Below are 21,653 nucleotides of genomic sequence, written 5' to 3'. Positions count from 1 at the left end.
ATAGGATTAACTATTCTAAGATGTGTTTTTGAATGCTAAAAGCCACAATCCACAATATAGTACCACACATATGAATACATATGCACCAAATAATACTGCAATAAACTTACTAGAGCAGAAAGAGGGGACAAAAGAGACAGAAGCATAAAAATATCAGAAGGGTTAACACACTACTCTCAGTAAAAGTGAGGTAAAAAAAAATGGACCAAAAAACTTAGAAATAGGGACTTCCCTGGTGGTCCAGAGGTTAAGACTCGAAGCTCCCAATGCAGGGGGCCTGGGTTCAATCCCTGGTCAGGGAACTGGATCCCGTATGCCACAACTGAAGAGCTCACATGCTGCAACTAAAAAAGACCCTGCACAAAGAAACGAAGATCCCTTGTGCCACAACTAAGACCCAGCACAGCCAAATAAATAAATAAATATTTTTTAAAAAGTAGAATATAGAAAAAATGCTAGAGTGTAATCAATTTTTAGATCATATGGAAACAGGTAAAACTTTGCCACATGGTAATAGAGAATACACTTTTTTCTACAGTGGAATTAGATTTTTGAAATTTTGGTATAAAAAAATGTAAGAAGAAAAGTCAAAAGAAAAATGACAAACAGTAAATACACACTTGCAACTTTAATACAAATAAAGAGTCAATGTCAATAATAGCATACTTGCATAAATATGTATAAATAGAACAACACAAAACTTTACAGAAAAAATGGAAAGACATAAACAAATAATTATTTTAAAAGGTGTGAAAATTGCCTGTAAACTTTGAAAAGATATTCAACCTCACACATCATAAGTAAAATAAAAATTAAAAGAATCCTGAGCAACTATTTCTCATCAGTTATAATGACCAAAAATAAAAGCTTGATAATATTTTAAGTTTGGAACCAAGCACTCTCATTCATTGCTTTGGAAATGCAAAATGTTTTAACCTCATGAATATGAATTTGACTACATCTAACAAAATTGTACATGCTTCAACATTCAATCCAATAATCTCCAACAATTGAAAAATACATCTGCACAAGGTTATTTTTTGCAACATTATTTGTAAAAGAGTGCAAGAAAAGAGCATAGTGTCCTGCATTTTATGTTAAAAGAAAAGTGAAATAAGAAAACATTCATTTATCTTCATGTTTTTGCAAAAAGAAATACAGGAAGGATAAACCAGAAACTTATTAAATTGGTTACCTCCAGGGTAAGTGGGAAGAGAGTTGAAAAGATTGAGGGTGAGGTACATCCTTAAAAATATTTTTAATATATAATTTTAAAATTCTGGAATCATGTTAATATCTTAACACAAAAAAGTAATATAAAATAAAATCCTCACATAGATAATTACTATGTTTTAAAATAGTTTTGTTCTAGTATGCACTCTCCAAGTAAAACTTATCGCTACAAGATGCTGACTTTCAATTTCAAGGTTTGGTATTTCTTGTTGTATAACTCTTCCTGTTTTAAATTGTCTAAATCCCGAGGTACTGGCTATTGTTATAATAGCAAAGTCTATGATGGCTCAATTTAATAGAAACCTGGAAGTATATGACTCACCAGTACCATTATTAAACAGACTATTCTGATCATGCTGACTAAAAGTAACATTTGGCATGTTTCATTGAAACTCCTTTCAGGTACACAAACATGGCACAGTATAACAATAGGTTTCATAGCTCTATTAAACATATCCTGTAAAATATTTGGCTTATCACTTTTTAGGCAATGACTCCTTAAAACTTTAAAGTTTGACTTCTGATTCTAAAAATACACACAAACTTTTATTATTATATTTTCCAATTGCCTATCTGTGTAAATGTGTACTGTTCTCATTTTTTCCACTGCAAGGATAGCAGATGCATAAATTCTTTTCTATTTGCAAATCTCAAGTCAGCATTAAAAATGATAAACAATATTTCTGTATTTGAAAATGGCCTTGTTGAGGCTGAGAAAGAACCGGAGGCAATTAAATACCTTTTTTTTGTCAGTGCTTAATATAAGGCTTTATTTTTCCATCTCTGTGTTTAATACGGGAATAAAAACAAAATGAGATGAACTAATATTAATGAAACCCTTAAGTGAGTAATGGAGGTGAAAAGTTCAACAAGCAATAGAAAACTCAATATTGAGGAAAAGGGATTATTTGACAATGAATGGTTATCCACATATTAGCTTGGATGGATAAAGTACATCATTTATAATTCTGAGAGCTTGTGTTCAGTTTTCACATGAGTTTTACTTTATATAATACCAAGAAGCTCAGTTGCATCATTTTGGATCTTTCAAATATGTATGATTTTTTAAAAATCAGGTAGGCGAGTGATTGTTTGAGGGCCAATTTGCATTTATTTGAACACCTATCAAACTCAACATTCTCTTCTCAGTGGCTGGATGAAGCAGGGGAGTAATGATATGAAATATCATTTTTCAGTCTGCACAAGTTATAAGACAGCATGAGTAAAACACCAAGTTGCCAGAGCTAAGGAGAATGTTTTAGACCCATAATTCAGGAAATGCTCAGCAGAGGTTTATTTTCAGCTCAGCTACAATCTAGAAGTGATGCTTTCTGCCAAAAGACCTTAATTGTATACACCTGTCCATTACTTAATGCCTTTAATTTGTGTAAACTGTCTCTGAAAAATCTTCCACTCAATAAAAATTATTAAATAAACATTGATTTCATTATTTTTTATCTTAGTATGTTTTCATAATTATAGACAAATTGCAGAATAGAACACAGAACTCCTGTTACCCACACTCACATTTTGGTCATTTGTTTATCTATATCACCCTCCCCAAACACACACACATTTTTTTGGTTTTTAATCATGTAATAGAAATTTGCAGGTATTATATACCACAATCTATTTATAAATACTTCAGTATATTTTATACTTATATTTAAAGTACTCACAGGCCAGTCTAGAATTAATTTGAGAAGGGACCACATAAGAGTGCTAATATTAGGAGGCCTGTTTCATGGTCACCAAAGCAAGTCAACCACATTAATGTAACAATTTTCACATAAGGCTGGTCACTTTGAAAGGTAACAGTGACACATAGTAACATTTCTTTCCCTTCAAGATATTTCTGGTGTGTAACAAAACTTAATGGTTCTGTAAATTAAAATAGCCCTGAGAACTTCACAAGACTGTAGATAACTCCTAATTCTGTCTCCATTACAGCATTATTAAAACAGAAATATCTTAATTCATATCTGTAGTGCACTTATATTTTGACCGAATGTTATGTTTTCAGGTCTGAGGAAGCAGCTAACTCACCCTATGTAATTTCTTGTACTCCAGGTACTCAGACAATCAGCCATATTACTGAAGCAGAGTTCACTTATTCATATTGCGATGGACTCATAGATTCCTTTTGTATTTAGTGAGTTTTAATCCATTCGCATTATTATTTTGATGCTCAAAGTGCCCCATATTTGTCCATGAAAATTCTTTAAGCTGGCTTTTGTGATTTTTATCATGTCCCAATCATTCTTTGAGTTCTTACTGTCTGGTACAAAACATATTCCAGTCTCACCTTGTACTTTCCCTCCCCTAGCACAGAAACCTGTAATTTCCTCAAGGAATCCTCGTTTCTAGACAACTGTGGAGGATTATATTTGGAAACAAAGATCTAGACCTTGATGTTTTCATTGTTATTTGAATGTTGCTGCACCCATGCCCTGACAGTGGACAGAGCAAGCTTCCCACACATGTATAAGTGCATGTGCGCACGTGCGCGTGCACACACACACAGAGCTATCTATCTACCTATCTATCATCTATCATCTGTCTATCTCTCTACCTCTATCATCTATCAAAATCAATGAGCACACTGATTTCTCAAATTCCATGTTTGTAAGTATCTCCCTTTTCAGACAAGGAGTAACCAATCTCCTGCTTTTCTCAGTGTGTTTACTTATTTGATTAGTTTCTCAGTATGTAAGCAAGCGCTGGCACTGTGTGTGGACACCCTGCTCAATGTATTTGGGTTCTTGTTGGGATTCTGCCACTCCACCACCACTATCTAAACACCTGACTCTCCTTGAACTGTGACATCCCACAACAAGTCATGTCTTCTACAATGCAAATTCTCTCCTCATCAACTCCAGCTTGGAAAATGCATGGAAGCCTCCTTCTTCAAACTAACTGGACACTAACACCTCATTGCTGAACTTGTACCCCTAACTTCCTATGTGGAATCACCAATTCAGCAATAACCCCAGGCCAGTTTGCACTCCTGCACTGATTCACTTCTCTCCCCCTCACACTTCACACTGCAGTCACTGCCACTTATCTCTGCATGGATGCCCTACTAACTCCACTCAAACCCAACACCCATTCTGCTTAAATAATTATTAAAGCATGTGCTTTAGTTTCAGAAATTACATTTCCTCCAAAATTTAAAATTGATTGATGACTTAGTTAAACATTCTTCACATTAAGATACTTCAGATTTTCTTAAAAACTTTTAATTTTTAAACACTGAAGATAAAAACAAAGCTACTATTAAAAACCTGATTAGTACTCTGAGACTGCATTTGTTACAAATGTTCTAACACAAATGCGTATACTTTTTTTTAAACATAGTTACATAGAATTAGAATTATTGCAATCTTTTAAATTCTTGCATGGTCTTTTTATATTTATTTTCTCACATTGGTTATCTTGTTTTCATTAGTTAATAAATGCCAGTAAATCTACTGGGAAATTTGACCTGTTTGCTCCATGGGCACCATTATCCCCCAGCATTTCATCTGAGAAACCATCCTGAATCTCACAATCATTGTTATACAGTTTTAAAGCGTCTATTGTGTTATTAAAAACGACATATGCACACACACACACAGATACACACCCACACTCACACATTATTATTTTTTTTAACTTAGAAAGTGGATATCACTCTTTATGCACATTCCTGGGTCATTTGTTTTTCCAGTTACTATTACATTTCTATGATTTATCTATATTATTGTGTTTACCCTAATTCAATCATTTTCAGCCACATAATATTCTGTCTTGCTCATACATCCATTTTCCCACCAGTGAAATCAAGTTTGTTTTCTGAAATTTGTTATGAAAAGTAGTGCTCTGAGCATTCTTGGAAATGTATCCCAGAGTACATATGGCAAAGTTTCCCCTTGGTATATACTGGCAAACAGAATTTCTGGGTTGTAGGGTATGTGGCATTTTCAACCTTCAGAAATAGAAGCCACTTAAAATCCTACCAGTTATGTAGCATCTGGAGTCAGATTCTAACACTTAATTCTGTCAGATTTTATTATTTATATTAATTAATGGGTGTGCAATATTTTGTATAATTTTATTCATAACTTGAAGTTCATAATTCTTAGTTTCCCCCACTGCAGGTATGATTTTACCATAAGACATAGAGAGCTAGGGTTTTCATATTAAATCAGCTGAGACTTCAGATATGTTTAATGAACCATAGCACCAAAGCCAAAACTTTCACGTCTTTCTTGGCAATTTTATTTTTTTTACATCTTTATTGGAGTATAATTAATTTACAATGTTGTGTTAGTTTCTGCTGTAGAACAAAGTGAATCAGCTATATGTATACATATATCCCCATATCCCCTCCCTCTTGAGCCTCCCTCCCAAACTCCCTATTCCACCCCTCTAGGTCATCACAAAGCATCGAGCTGATCTCCCTGTGCTATGCAGCAGCTTCCCACTAGCCATCAATTTTACATTTGGTAAATGTAAAATTTATCAAATGCTACTCTCTCACTTCGTCTCAGCTTCCCTTTCCCCTCCTTGACAATTTTTATATCCACCATCCAGGTGGACAAGTCCCCTTCTTATGTACTTCACTTTTGGAATCTTAATTGTTTCCCCAGAAGATGTCTGTATTGAGTGTTGTATCTTTCTATTATATACTGTTGCTATTTAAAATTTTCAATTTTGCCTTCTATATTTTCTCATCTTATAGTAGATACAAGCCTAGTATAAAACTGCTTATTCTGAGTGTGGTTGGATGTGGTTTGATTTAACCTAAACATTTTGTTGTCAATTACAATTTCTTAAATTATCTTTATCACTGGTCAACATTATTGTTATTCTACCACGATTACTAATCCACACATTATCTTTACCCATTTAAAAATTCTTAGCATATTGTAATGGTTTTGTGGTATAAACAGCTATTTTACAAGTCTACCCAATTTAACATCATATAGACTAGTTCTGATATAGACATATACATGAGTATAAGAGAATATAAAGTTCAGAAATAAATTCACTAATATTGTTACATGGTCATGAAAGACCTTTGACTCAATCTGCACTGACAGTATATATATAATACTGATTTTTTTACTCTATTTCTTAATTTGATATTTTATAGCAGAATATGTTTACATATGATTATATCTCATACTAATATTTTAGCATTAAACTTATGTGAATTAATTAAAATATAACTTTAATACATAACTTATGATTTACTGTAACACTCTTTTTTTTAACATCTTTATTGGAGTATAGTTGCTTTACAATGGTGTGTTAGTTTCTGCTTTATAACAAAGTGAATCAGGCATACATATACATATATCCCCATATCTCCTCCCTCTTGTATCTCCCTCCCACCCTCCCCATCCCACCCCTCTAGGTGGTCACAAATCACCGAGCTGATCTCCCTGTGCTATGTGACTGCATCCCAATAGCTTTCAATTTTACATTTGGTAGTGTATACATATGTCCATGCCACTCTCTCACTTTGTCCCAGCTTACCCTTCCCCCTTCCTGTGTCCTCAAGTCCATTCTCTATGTCTGTGTATTTATTCCTGTCCTGCCCCTAGGTTCTTCAGAATCTTTTTTTTTTTTTTTAGATTCCATATATATGTGTTAGCATATGGTAACTGTTTTTCTCTTTCTGACTTACTTCACTCTGTATGACAGACTCTAGGTCCATCCACTTCACTACAAATAACTCAATTTCGTTTCTTTTTTATGGCTGAGTAATATTCGACTGTATATATGTGCCACATCTTCTTTATCCATTCATCTGTCAATGGACACTTAGGTTTGCTTCCACGTCCTCGCTATTGTAAATAGAGCTGCAGTGAACACTGGTACATAACTCTTTTTGAATTATGGTTTTCTCAGGGTATATGCCCAGTAGTGGGATTGCTGGGTCATATGGTAGTTCTATTTTTAGTTTTTTAAGGAACCTCCATACAGTTCTCCATAGTGGCTTATCAATTTACATTCCCACCAACAGTGCAAGAGGGTTCCCTTTTCTCCACACCCTCTCCAGCATTTATTGTTTGTAGATTTCAGATGATGGCCATTCTGACTGGTGTGAGGTGATACCTCATTGTAGTTTTGATTTGCATTTCTCTAATAATTAGTGATGTTGAGCATTCTTTCATGTGTTTGTGGGCAATCTGTATATCTTCTTTGGAGAAATGTCTGTTTAGGTTTTCTGCCCATTTTTGGATTGGGTTGTTTGGTTTTTTGATATTGAGCTCCATGAGCTGCTTGTAAATTTTGTAGATTAATCCTTTGTCATTTGCTTCATTTGCAAATATTTTCTCCCATTCTGAGGGTTGTCTTCTCATCTTGTTTATGGTTTCCTTTGCTGTGCAAAAGCTTTTAAGTTTCATTAGGTCCCATTTTTTTAATTTTTGTTTTTATTTCCATTTCTCTAGGAGCTGAGTCAAAAAGGATCTTGCTGTGATTTATGTCATAGAGTGTTCTGCCTATGTTTTCCTCTCAGAGTTTTATAGTGTCTGACCTTACATTTAGGTCTTTTATCCATTTTGAGTTTATTTTTGTGTATGGTCCTAGAGGGTGTTCTAATTTCATTCTTTTACATGTAGCTGTCCAGTTTTCCCAGCACCACTTATTGAAAAGGCTGTCTTTTCTCCATTGTATATCCTTGCCTCCTTTGTCATAGATTAGTTGACCATAGGTGCATGGGTTTATCTCTGAGCTTTCTATCCTGTTCCACTGATCTATATTTGTTTTTGTGCCACTACCATACTGTCTTGATTAATGTAGCTTTGTAGTATAGTCTGAAGTCCAGGAGCCTGACTCCTCCAGCTCCGTTTTTCTTTCTCAAGATTGCTTTGGTTATTCGGGGTCTTTTGTGTTTCCATACAAATTGTGAAATTTTTTGTTCTAGTTCTGTGAAAAATGCTATTGGTAAAAAATATGGAACGCTGCATGAATTTGCATGTCATCCTCACGCAGGGGCCGTGCTAGTGCCAATCTTCTCTGTATCGTTCCAATTTAAGTATATGTGCTGCTGAAGCGAGCACTACTGTAACACTCTTTAAATTTCTTATATCAAACAACAATTTGAGTTTTTAATCTTATGACACAAGAAACTTATTTAAGATAACAATAAACATTTAACCCAATAATATGAACATGTAATGAGTTTAAAATAGATACTTTTTTAGGATACCATTCTTCAAAATGTTCAATAGTCATAGACAGTATGTCACAGAGTTTGTGCTATGTACAAGAGTTTGTTTTTGTGAGGTTTGAAATTTGGCTCATTCTGGGATTTTGTTATTCTAACATGTGATGCAACATATTGAAATAAACTGTAGTTATTCTTCCTTTTCCACACCTATTTCCCTTCCTGATTACTCCAGTCACAAACAGTAGGTGGGGATGAGCAAGACAGGTGCTTATGTGTGTGTGTGTTGTGTTGATAAGGGATCAAGGTGCTCCACAATCCAGAGTCAGAGGCTAAGTAAGTAGAGTGAGGATGGTGTTCAAAGGAAACAGACAGCCCAGCAAGGGCTATTGGTACCAGAACAGGATTAGAACTCAATCTTGGGCAGGAGGGCAGAGGTGACAGCAGCTGCCCAGGCTAGAGTATTGGATTTAGAGCAGTGTAAGAAGGGTATCTTCTTGGGGAGGCTGAAGCCTGGCTTAGTATATAATACCTAAGTATGAGAAGGGCATGCAAGAGGAGACTGCGGAGAAATGGAGAAAATGAAAATCAACTCTGTGTTATTGGATTTAAATTAGAGATATTGTAAACTCAGAGATTTTAACCTATTGAGATGGATATAGAAATAAATGTGTGTGTGTGTGTGTGTATTTCTGGCTCTATCTACTACAATGGTCCTATGAGAAGTGACATACCAATAACAATGAACACACCTAGCACTAAAATCTTTTCTGTACTCTATTCTCCATTAAAATAACCTAGAATTCCATTGAGAAATGACTCATTTTAGTACTGGGGTGAGGAAAGTACAAAATGAGATCCCAATGGGGTATTTTCTAGGCCAGAAAATAAAGAAGAGTTCAAAGAATGATAAGTGCATGCCAAAGGATATGTAAGTCCATTTAAAGAGATCCTCACTGTAAAAAACTTAAATGTCAAAATGATGATATTAATGGATTACACCTGATTAACTAAAATAAGAACTCATGAGTCTACACTAATAAAAATTAGTGAATAGATGTTTGATGAAGTCTCAGACTATCTCCATCCCAGTACTTATATATATATAAAGGGAAAAAAAAATAAAAGAGAGAAAAAAAAGAGAAACTTTAGAATGGATAACACTAGTATGTGTCATCTTAATCAAGTGCTCAAAGTCAAAATAATTAAACAAGTAATGAGACAAATTAAAATGGTGTGCCATTACAGGATTGGATGGGAAGGACACGGCATCACTTCTTTGTTAAACCTGCCCAAAATACTTAATCTGAATTGAATTATGATGAGATATTTGATAATCCCAAATAGAAGGGCATTATCAAAAACAACTGGTTTTTAATATGCCCATGTGTCAAGGTCATGAAAGTCAAGGAAAAACTGAGAACTGTTCCAAATGAATAAAATCAAAATGACGTAGAAAATAAATGCATGTGTGTAATTCTGGACTTTACTCCTTTATTTTAATGGATATTACGAGAATAACTGGAGAAATTTGAATGGTCTCAGGAGTAGATGGTAGTAATATATTAATATCAATTCCTGATCTTCATGTTTACATTGTGGTTTTCTAGAACATGATTGGAAGAAATATACACAAAAATTTTTTGTGAGTGATTGGGCATCATGTCAGCAGCTTACTCTTAGATGATTCAGAAAAAAGTTATTTGTGATGTACTTGCCACACTTATTAACTTTGAGATTATTTCAAAAAATTTTTAAATGTAAAAATATAATTGTTATATACACACACAAATTGCCCACATTGTTTTTGTATTATTGTGCATAATTTTATTTATTTTGCTACTGCAAGATAGGGGAAAATGTCCCTCCAGGTTCACTTTACAAGATGGGTATAAAAAAACATTTTTCCCCAAACATATATGTCTTTAAATATTTTTATTATGATTACTTAATGCTTGATTATATAGAAGATAATTCATTGAGGCAAGGTCCAGCTGGATACATTTTCCCATCTTCCAATGTTCACAAGGATTAAGGAAACTTGTAGTCTTATCAAAGGCTATTAAAAATTGTTGATTCAGGATTTAATCAAAACCATGAAATGGCATAAAGCCATGTAATAGTTAAAATAATATCAAATAAAAAAGCATTTTGTAAGTTAATGCCTTTGTAAATTAGACTTTTAACATGTTATATTTCCTTATAGAAGAAACTTTTAGTATAACTTTAAGGGAAAAACTGAATGTTGGTCATTTATTTTCCACGACCAGAAAGACATCATTCGTTAAAATAATCAATAGTTGGTACAGATTATTAGCAGTATTAATTACAACATCATCATTTCTCCTACACATAAATGAATTTCAGAAAATCACACTCTTAGTTTCTTACCACTGATTAGTGGCAGATGCAGAACTAATGATAACAATAATGGTTTTAATTAGTGATGTTATTTTTATGGCACACAGTGCATTCTCATTCATTTACTCAAGGAACCACAATCACCCTATATGATGGATTATATCCTCATTTTATACATAAAGATAAAATTCTCACAATGTGTTGAAAAAGTTGCCCAAGTTTCACACAGCAAAGTGGAGGATCCTGCAATTTGGTATCTAACTGGTCTAGACTTCAAAAACCATAAATTACTTCAAACTACTTCCACCTAATGTAGTGTATTTATTTCCCCATGCCACATTGTGAAAGGTATTTTTGTGTTGATGTATCTTTAAGGGCTATTTCTAGTAGTCACTTAATTGATTATTTATGATCCTCTCCCTCCCTTTTGAACTTGGATTGAATTATGGGAATTGGTCTTAAATCTTTGAAGAATCAGCCTCCATTGATCACATACCTCTATAACTTGTGTCACATGACCATTGAAAATACAACTTGGGAAGATCTTTGGGTTATTGAGGAAAGAGAAGTTATAGCCTATATTTTGTAAACATTAGTATGACTATATATCAAAACAGAGGGTGTAAACAGCCTATTAGTACAGCATCTTCACCACGACGCTCATCCCTTTCAATCACTTCTCCATAAGAATATTCCTGCTTGCATATAATGGAACATTATATACCATTTCCCTTCTGCCTATTCAATTTTTACGTCAGTCAAATATATTCCCCAGTATAACTGATTATTTTTGTTTTTCCAATCAAGAAGTACCCATATCAAAAATGGCTGGAGTAATTGTTTTGAGACATGAAATATAGTATTTTAGTTAGGATCATTTGCCTTTCAGTATAATTTTCTAAGAAGTGAAAGAAGAGGTTTGATTGAAATAATTGTGTTTTTTCTCCATGATGGCAATCTAGAGATTAAGAATGATTTCTGAATCATTATAAAATTCCTCTGTATTAGTTATCTATTGTGACATAACAATATTAACACAGACTTAGTGTTTATGACAACACATTATTATTATTATTATATCATAGTGTCTAAAGCTTTAAGAGTTTGGGCATGACTTAGTTAATTCAAATTCTCATAAGGATGCAATTACTGTGTTGGCTGATGCTGTGGTCTCATCTGACACTTTACTCTGAAATGATCCACTTATAAGCTTTCATGTGGGCAGGATTCAGTTACTTAGAAGGCTGTGGAACTAAAAACCCCATTTTCTTGCTGGGTGTTCCTTGGAAGCCACTTTTAGCAACTTGCCATGCAACTCACACACAACATGGCAGCTACCTTCTGCAAAACCAGCAAGGAAGAGAAATTATTGTAGCAACACAGTTTACAGCCTTACATAACCTAATCGTGAACATGTAAAAACATGCACCCATCATCTTGCCTTATTCTACTCGTTACCAGCAAGTCATAGGCCCTGTCCACACTCAGAAGAGGATCACACAAGGATGTGAACACCAAGAGCTAGAGATCATGTGTGCAACCCTAGCATCTGTTCCCCACAGATCACCCTCTGGACTCTAGTTGTTTATATCCTTCCCACATGCAAAATACATTGATTCTCCTTCTAATGAGACATTCACGAGACACTGATCCCATTCAAGATTTTGCTCTAAGTCTATAATCTTATCACCTAACAAGATTGGATCTAGATATGGATGAGGCTCTTTGTGTGTAGTTCTCTGTAATGAAAGAAACCAGTTAACTGTAAAATATAGAGACAAGTTTTCCAGCCCCTCCCCAACAAATCAACATGCAGCAGTTGAACAGTCACGTGGGAACATCTACAGGCATTCCCATTAAAACGGGGGGAAATGGAGAGAAGTAGTCATTGATCCTAAAATTCTGAAATCCAGTCCTGTGAATGTTGGAATTTCTTGATTATGTATGTATAAAAGTCACTATTTAACCATAAAAATTACTCATTTAAATTAGTTAATAAAAAATATAAAACCTAGCAAGTATCAGATATTTGTTCTACATATTTGCACAGAAAGATGTGCTTCATTTCGTTAAGAAGCTAATGTCACACTAGAGGAAAGATACATAATTTATTGGAATTTTGTGAATAATGAAATGCATATTAGATTACCTCTGAATGTATTCACATCCTCTTACAATAAGATATCATTTGAAAGGGCAAGAAAGGTAACTTCTGTTCATTTTATTTTTTATATATTTGAATCCTAATACTAATTTTGTCATTTTTAGCTATATCCAAATCTGTGGCATAAAAATAAATAAAATACAAATATATATATATACACATATATATATGTGTATATATATATATATACATATATATATATATATATATCACTCTCAATATATTCTGTGATAGGAAGAATTTTCCAAGTACATTATAATGTGTTTTGAACTGTGGGCATTCATTGTAGTATAACAACAGCCTGAAGAAATTTTAGTGTATAAGCTCTTCAGTAGTTTAATCAGTATACATCTCCATTTTCAGTTTGGCATATAGGCAGAAATAAAACTGTAGCTATATGTTTGTCACTTTGGGATTTACCTTAAATCCTTTAGGTTGTCTTTCTATTTTGATAATCCTTTGCCAAATTACATTTTTTAAAAAAATTGAGTTAAAATTGGTATATAACCTTATATTAGTTTCAGGTGTATAATATTATAATTTGATATTTGGATACACCTCAAATTGATCACCACCAAAAGTCTACTAATTATCATCCATCACCATACAACTGACTCCCTATGCTTTTGCTACCCCTCTACCTCCTTCTCCCTTGGTAACCACCAGTCTCTCTATCTATAAGTTTGTTTTTGATTTGTTTCGTCTGTTTGTTTTCAGATTCCACATATAAGTGAAAACATATGGTATTTGTCTTTCTCCGTCTGAGTTACTTCACATTGTATAATACCCTCAAAGTCCTTCCATTTTGTTGCAAATGACAAGACTTCCTTCTTTTTATGGTTGTGTAGTATTCCATTACATGTATATGTGTGTGTGTATATATATATATATGGCTCACATCTTTTTTATCTATGCATCCATTTATGAACATTTAGCTTGTTTCCTTAGCTTGGTTATTGTAAATAATGCTGCAATGAACATGGATGTATATATTTTTTCAAATTAGTGTTTTCACATTTTCCAGGTAAATATCCAGAAATGGAAAAGCTTGATCATATGGTAGTTCTATTTTTAAATTTTGAGAAATTTCCGAATCATTTTCAATGGTGGCTATACAAGTTTACATTCCAACAAATAGTATATGAGATTTCTCTATTTTCCACATCCTCTTCAACATTTGTTATTTCTTATCTTTCTGATAACAGCCATTCTAACAGGTGTGAGATGTTATCTCATTGTGGTTTCGATTTGTATTTCCCTGGTATTTAGTAATGTTGAACATCTCTTCATGTGCCTGTTGGCCATTTGTATGTATTCTTTGAAAAAATTTCTATTTAGATCCTCTGCCCATATTTTCAATGGGCTGTTTCTTTTTTTGTTGTTGAGATGCCTGACTGTTTTGTTTTCTTAAATATATTTTGGATATTAACCCCTTATCAAGGTTATGATTTGCAATTATTTTCTTCCATTCAGTGGGTTGCCTTTTCATTTTGTTGATGATTTCCTTCAATGTACAGAAGCCCTTTAGTTTGATGTAGCAGCTTATGTTTATTTTTGTTTCCCTTGCCTTTAGATTCATACCTCCCAAAATAATCACTAAGACCAATGTCAAGGAGTTTACCACATAAGTTTTCTTCTAAGAATTTACGGTTTCAGGTCTTATATTCAAGTATTCAATCCTTTTTAAGTTAATTTTTCTGTAGGGTGTAAGAAAGTAGTCTAGATTCATTCTTTTGCATGTCAAGTTTTCCCAACACCATTTATTGAAGAGACTGTCCTTTCCCCATTGTCCATGCCTGGATCCTTTGTTGGAAATTAACTGTCCATATATGTCTGGGCTCTTTGTTCTGTTCCACTGATCTGTGTTTCTGTTGTCATGCCAATACCATACTTTTGATTACTATAACTTTGTAGTATAGTTTGAAATCAGGAACTTGATACCTCATCTTTGTTCTTCTTTCTCAAGATTGTTTTGGCTATTTGGGATCTTTTATAAACCACACAAATTTTAGAATTATTTGTTCTAGTTCTGTGAAATATGCCATTGGAATTTTGATAGGGAGTACACTGAATCTGTAGATTGTTTTGGGTAGTTTGAACATTTTAATAATTCTTCCAATCCATGGAACATCCTTCCACTTATTTGTTACTTCTTTAGTTTCTTTCATCAATGTCTTATAGTTTTCAGTGCAGTTTTTAACCTTGATTAAATTTATTCCTAGGTATTTTCTTCTTTTTTACATAGTTGTAAATGAAATAGTTTTCTTAATTTCTCTTTCTGATAATTCATTACTAGTGTATAAAAATGCCATAGATTTCTGTATATTGATTTTGTATCCTACAAATGTATTGAGTTCACTTATTAGTTCTAACAGATTTTTGGTGGAGTCTTTAGGGTTTTCTATCCACAAATGGTGACAGCTGTACTTCTTTCTTTCTTATTTGGATAACTTTAATTACTTTTTCTTGCCTAATTGCTCTGGCTAGGACTTCCAATACTCCGTTGAATAAAAGTGGTGAGAGTGATATCCTTGTCTTGTTACTGACCATAGAAGAAAAACTTTGTTTTTCCTTGTTGAGTATAATGTTAGCTATGGGTTTGTCATATATGGCCTTTATTATGTTGAAGTACATTCCTTCTGTAACCAGTTGGTTGAGAGTTTATATCATGAAAGGATGTTGAATTTTGTCAATTTTTTTTCTGAATCTACTGGAATGATCATACAATTTTTATCCTTCATTTTGCTAACATGGTGTATCATATTGATTGATTTGCAGATGTTGAGCCATCCATGCATCTCTGGAATAAATCCCACTTGATCATGGTGTATGTTCTTTTTAATATATTTTTGAATTCAGTTTGCTAATATTTTCTTGAGGATTTTTCCATCTTTGATCATCAGAGATGTTGGCCTGTAATTTTCATTTTTTGTGATATCCTTGTCTGGTTTGGTATCAGGGTAATGCAGGCCTCCATTAAATGAGTTTGGAAATGTTCTCTCCAGTTTTATTTTTTGGAATAGTGTAACACTGGGGCAGGGCAAGCAGCCTTAGCAAGGTAGAGAGAGACTATCAATAAATGGCACCTGCCAGCCTCAAGCTAGCAGAGTAGGAGATTGAAAAAAAATGGCACCTGCAAGCAATTACATCCCCAGAAAGAGTTTCAAGAGACATCTGTCCCTCTGACAGACACTTTAGGTTAGTTAATGAATCTTCTTCATGTATGGTCTAGGTGATTTCCAAATTGCTGCTTTTGAGCTGGGTCCCAGGGTGAGTCTGTGAAGAGCCCTTTAAAAGTGGAGTCTCAGTTTCCTATAGCCTTTTGAGTCTCCTGGACATAAGCCCTATTGTTTTTCAAAGTAAATTATTTTGGGGTTCATCTTTCCAGCGCAGTTCCCAAGGGTTGGGGTACCTGATGTGAGTCTCAAATGCCTCATTCTTCAGGAAGAAGCTCCTTTTTTGTGATATTTTGTGATATCCCTCCTGCTTGTGGGTCGCTACTCTACTGGTAGGGGCCCTGTGGAGACTGCCTCTCTTCCTCTCCTACCTTACTCAATGTGGCCTTTTTATTGTTTGTTGTGGAAGAGCTGTTCTGCTGGTCCTCTGATTATCTTCAGAGAGAATTATTCCACAGGTAGCTGTAACTTTGGTGTGTCCCTGGGAATAAGTGAGACCTGTGTCTTCCTAAGTCCCATCTTCAACCAATTCCCCAAATTACTCTTCCCTTTAGCATTTTTAGACAGTCAAAATATCCCTCATCCAGTGTTTTCAGGATGAACTTATTGAACATTTTAATAAAATAGCTAATGTAATTAAAGAAAAAGTAACACTGTGACATTTCCACATATATTAAACAATGAGGAACATAAGTTAGTTCTCAAAAATTATCCATCAGTCTTGTGTCATTAATGGTCTCCCCAGAACCATAGTAAATCTATATTGTAATACAATAGCATTGTTCAAGATAGCATGGTTTAAAATTCTATGTCTATAGTATATATCAATTATCATCAGTAGTTATCTTTCATTCCAAGAAGATATTCTCTTTTCACTCCAAGTAACTGATAAATTGATATATAAATTATCTATGGACCACAGACGTACTGATTTTGGTTTGAAATTGACACTGTAACATACTGACTATTACCTAAAGGAGAAAATTCAAATACATCAGAAAGTTTCCCTTGTTGAAAACTTGCAGGCATTGTGTAGAAAATATGCAGGCATTGACAAAAGATTGTGATTTACTTTAATAAAATGTTGCATAGAGTTGTGTTTTTAATTTTACTGAACATATGTAAATATGAACAATCTACCTTAAGTCATTTCAAGTATGTAACAAAAAAAAATTATGCAAGACTGGTTCAATGCAACAGCAGGCATCAAGGCCATAAATAATTCTATGAGTAATATTTAAATAAAAATTAAAATGTTATTTATTAATTATAATATACAATAAAGTGTGTGTAAAGAGAGAGAGAAAGAGGATTGCAATGTTGAGCCAGACCACTAACTTATAATTTATTACCTTTGGAAAATTTAATATATAGAATTTGGAAAAAAATATGTAGAATTTTTTAAATATAAGAAACAAAATATTAGGAAAAATAAGATCAATAAATCCAAAATGAATCAAAATATTGATGTTAAATTATACAAACAGGGAAGTTTAAAAATTCAGAGTTATTTTTCAAATTTCCAAATAAATCATCTATATATTAGAATACAACTTTTCTTCCAGATACCCAAGATACCAAAGGGATAGAAGGCCACGGGGAAGAAAGTGGCCCTGGTGCCTGCTGTCGTGAAGAAGCAGGAGGCCAAGAAGGTGGTAAATCCCCTGTTTGAGAAAAGACCCGATAATTTGGCATTTGACAGGACATCTAGCCCCAAAGGGCCCTCACCTACTTTGTAAAATGCCCCTGCTCCATCCAGTTGTGGTGGCAAAGGGCTATCCACCATAAGCAGCTAAAAGTGCCTCCCATGATTAACCAGTTCACCCAGGCCTTGTGCCACCAAATAGCTTCTCAACTGCTTGGGCTGGCCGATAAATACATATCAGAGATAAAGCAAGAGAAGGAGCAGAGACTGTTTGCCAAGGCTGAGAAGAAAACTGCAAGCAAAGGGAATTTTCCCTCTCAGTGGCCACCTGTTTTTCGAGCAGAGGTTAACAGTGCTACCATTTTGGTGGAGAACAAGAAGACTCAGAAGGTACTGATTGCACATGACATGGATCCCATGGAGCTGGCTGTCTACCTGCCTTCCATGTGTCATAGGATAGAGTTACTGACTGCATTATCAAGGGGAAGGCCAGTTGGGAAGTCTAGTCCACAGGAATACCTATACCACTATCACCTTCACACAGGTAGGTACAAAAAGTTAATTTGCAGTTTTAAATTTCTTACCAGAAATCATCTATACCAAATTCACAAGTTTGTCAGGTATTGACACATTCTATATCTCTTCTAACTGCTCCACCAATTCATAATATTTTCCTCTTTCTTCAACGTCCAAAATAATTTCCTCTCTGCCTAACTACTTTTGACTGAAAGTCTCCTGCCTGTAGTTCTGGCCACCAGCAAAGGTAACAAAACTAATGGTACATAATAGGCCTAGTCTTGAGAGGTCCAGATTATCCCTTCAGCACTGCACTTCAAAGGAAGTCACAAGGCCAACCAAGGTTTAAGAGGAGGAGAAAGACTACCTTTTGGTGTGAACAGTGGCATGCATATAGAGAAAAAATGAATTATTGGAAACCTTACTTAGAGACTATCACATGGGAATAGAAACAGTTTTTATGAGAATGTTTTCAAAGAAAGAAACCATAATGTAATATATAAGTAATTTTAAGAAGACTAGCATTTTAATGATCTGATATATTTAATAACACCATAAAGCAAAACATGAGGCAGATAAAAATTAGAGAAAGGTTTTTTTTAGTGTAAGATAAAGAAATAATATTCAACCTAAGTAATACACTATAACAAATAAATGCTATGAAATATACATTAAATTGTGCAAATGACATGATTATGATTGGACAATTCACAAAGAAGAAATATGTATAAAATAATGTTTATCCTATTTAAATGATTATCTGATATTAAATTGTTTTGGGACATATAAATCATCATAATTGTAGAAAATCCTAAAGATTACACACACACACACACACACACACACAAACACTATTAGAATTAATAAGTGAATTCAGTAAAGTTGCAGTACACAACATCAACATACAAAAATCAGTTGCACTTCTATACACTGAAAACAAATGATCCAAAAAGGAAATTGAGAAGACAATCCTATTTACAAATCATAGATGAAAGAAATTAAAGAAGAAGCAAATAATTGGAAAAACATCTCATGTTCATGGGTTAGAAGACTTAATATTGTTAAAATGTCCATACTACCCAAATGATCTACAGATTTAATGCAATACTTATTAAAATCCCAATGGTACTTTTTACAGAAGTAAAAGAAAATAATCCTAAAATTCATATGGAACCCCAAAAGACTTCTCTTAGCCAAAGCAACCCTGAGAAAGAAGAACAAAACTGAGAGGGATCACCATTCCTGATTTCAAATTATATTACAAAGATACAGTAATTGAAAAGTATGATACTGGCATAAAGACAGACGTATAGACCAATGTAACATAATAAAGACCTCAGATATAATCGCATGCATATACAGTCAAATGATCTTCAACAAGGGTGCCAAAAATACACAATGGAGAAAGTACAGTCTCTTCAATAAATGATGCTGGGAAAACTGGATATCTACAGGCAAAAAATGAAATTGGAACCTGATCTTACACCATACACAAAAATCAACTCCAAATGTTTTAAAGATTTAAACATAGAACCTGAAACTCTAAAACCCCTAGAAGACAATTAGGGAAAATCTTCATGATGTTGGTTGTGGCAATGATTTCTTGTATATGACACCAAAATCAAAGGCAACAACAGCGACAACAAAAATTAGACAAGTAAGACTATACCAAACTGAAAAGATTCTGCAGAGCAAAGGAAACAATCAACAGACTGAAAAGGCAACCAAAGGAATGGAAGAAAACATTTGCAAAATATATATCTGATAAGGGGCTAATATACAAAATATGTAAGGAACTCCTACAACTCAATTGCAAAATAAGAAATAATCCAATTAAAAAATGAGAAAAGGACTTGAATAAACATTTCTGCAAAAAAGATATACAAATGGCCAACAGGTATATGAAAAGATATTTAACATTACTAATCATCACAGGAACACAAATCAAAACCACAGTGAGATATCATTTCACACTTGTTAGGATAGCTATTATCAAAAAAACAAGAGATAAGTGTTGGTGAGCATGTGGAGAAATGAGAATCCTGTGCGTTGTTGGTAGGAATGTAAAATGTTGTGGCTACTATGGAAAACAGTATGGAAGTTCCTAAAATAATTAAAAATACAATTGCCATATAATCCAGCAATCCCATTTCTGGGTATACATTTAAAAGAACTGAAATCAGGGACTTGAAGAGATATATGCACTCCTATGTTTACTGCAGCATTTTCACATGATTCAACATATCGAAACATGTCTGTAGATGGATAAATGGATAAAGAAACTGTAGTATATAGAAAAAAATAAAATATTATTCAGCCTTAAAATGGAAAGAAATCCTGCCATATGCAACAGCATCGATGAACTGGTAGGACATTATGCTAAGTGAAATAAACTAGTCACAGGAGGACAAATATTGCATGATTTCAATTATATGAGGTATCTAAAATAGTCACACTAATAGAAACAGAGAGTAAGATGGTGGTTGCCTGGCATTGGGGGAAGGCGGAAACAAGAAATTGCTGTTAAATAAGTTTCAGTTGTGCAAGGTGAATAACTACTAGAGATCTGCTGTACAATGAATACAGGATTATAGGTACATTGTGACTACAGATAACAATACTGTTTGATACACTTAAAAAATAAGAGGGCAGATCTTATGTTACGTGTTTTTAACCACAAAAGCAAACAAAATAGAGGTACATAAAAAGAAAACCCCACATCATATACTCACATAAAGTTTGAGAAATAACATGTAATGAAGATACTGGACATACTCTTGCCTCACAAGATTGTTTCAACAAATTAAAAATAAATGCACTGCAACCATAAAATTTGGAAGAAAAAACTTTTTCCCCTAATAATCTATGTTCTTAAAAAATTATGAACTTCTGATAATTTTGCTCAATGGGAAATTTAAATTTTATATGGTATACCAACTTTGGCACTTGCATATTTTTCCAGTCACAGAAGTACGAACTGAAAATATACAACACATTCATGTACTGGATAAGATGAAAAAAAAGTAAAAAAAAAAAAAAAGGTATATAAATAATTGACACATTTGCAAGTAAACAGATAGCGCTGATGTCCATAACTTTACTCAGATTTAAAATAATCTGTGTTTTCAACCCTAAGTTACATTCATTCATTTTTCAGACCTCTGTTCCATCTTTGAAAGAACATTCAGCTTAAAGTTTTGGAGTTCTCCTAATCTTGAATTTAATTTAAAAAAAAATCACATTTGTAATTATATTAGTATATATGCTAGGCATTCACTGGAGTCCTTTCCTCCACTGCAAGGTCTATTAGATTAAAAACTTTACTACATAAGCTATGTATTTTTTATTATATTGCAGATAATGAATGCAATGGCAGTCAGGTAGAGAAGATTTAAA

The 21,653-nt window shown here is 33.7% G+C and overlaps 2 pseudogenes; one reads left to right on the top strand and one right to left on the bottom strand.

The window, feature by feature from the left end:
* The window catches only part of LOC115853306 (large ribosomal subunit protein eL8 pseudogene), a 52,727-nt pseudogene extending 34,424 nt beyond the window's left edge, over positions 1-18,303 (top strand).
* LOC115853489 (U6 spliceosomal RNA) lies at positions 8,176-8,288 on the bottom strand (annotated as a pseudogene).
* Positions 18,304-21,653: the final 3,350 nt, after the last annotated feature.

Source organism: Globicephala melas, chromosome 18, assembly GCF_963455315.2.
Source record: "Globicephala melas chromosome 18, mGloMel1.2, whole genome shotgun sequence".
Classification (NCBI taxonomy): domain Eukaryota; kingdom Metazoa; phylum Chordata; class Mammalia; order Artiodactyla; family Delphinidae; genus Globicephala; species Globicephala melas.
The sequence above is the reverse complement of the archived record's forward strand: the minus strand, read 5'-3'. Positions and strand labels throughout refer to the sequence as shown.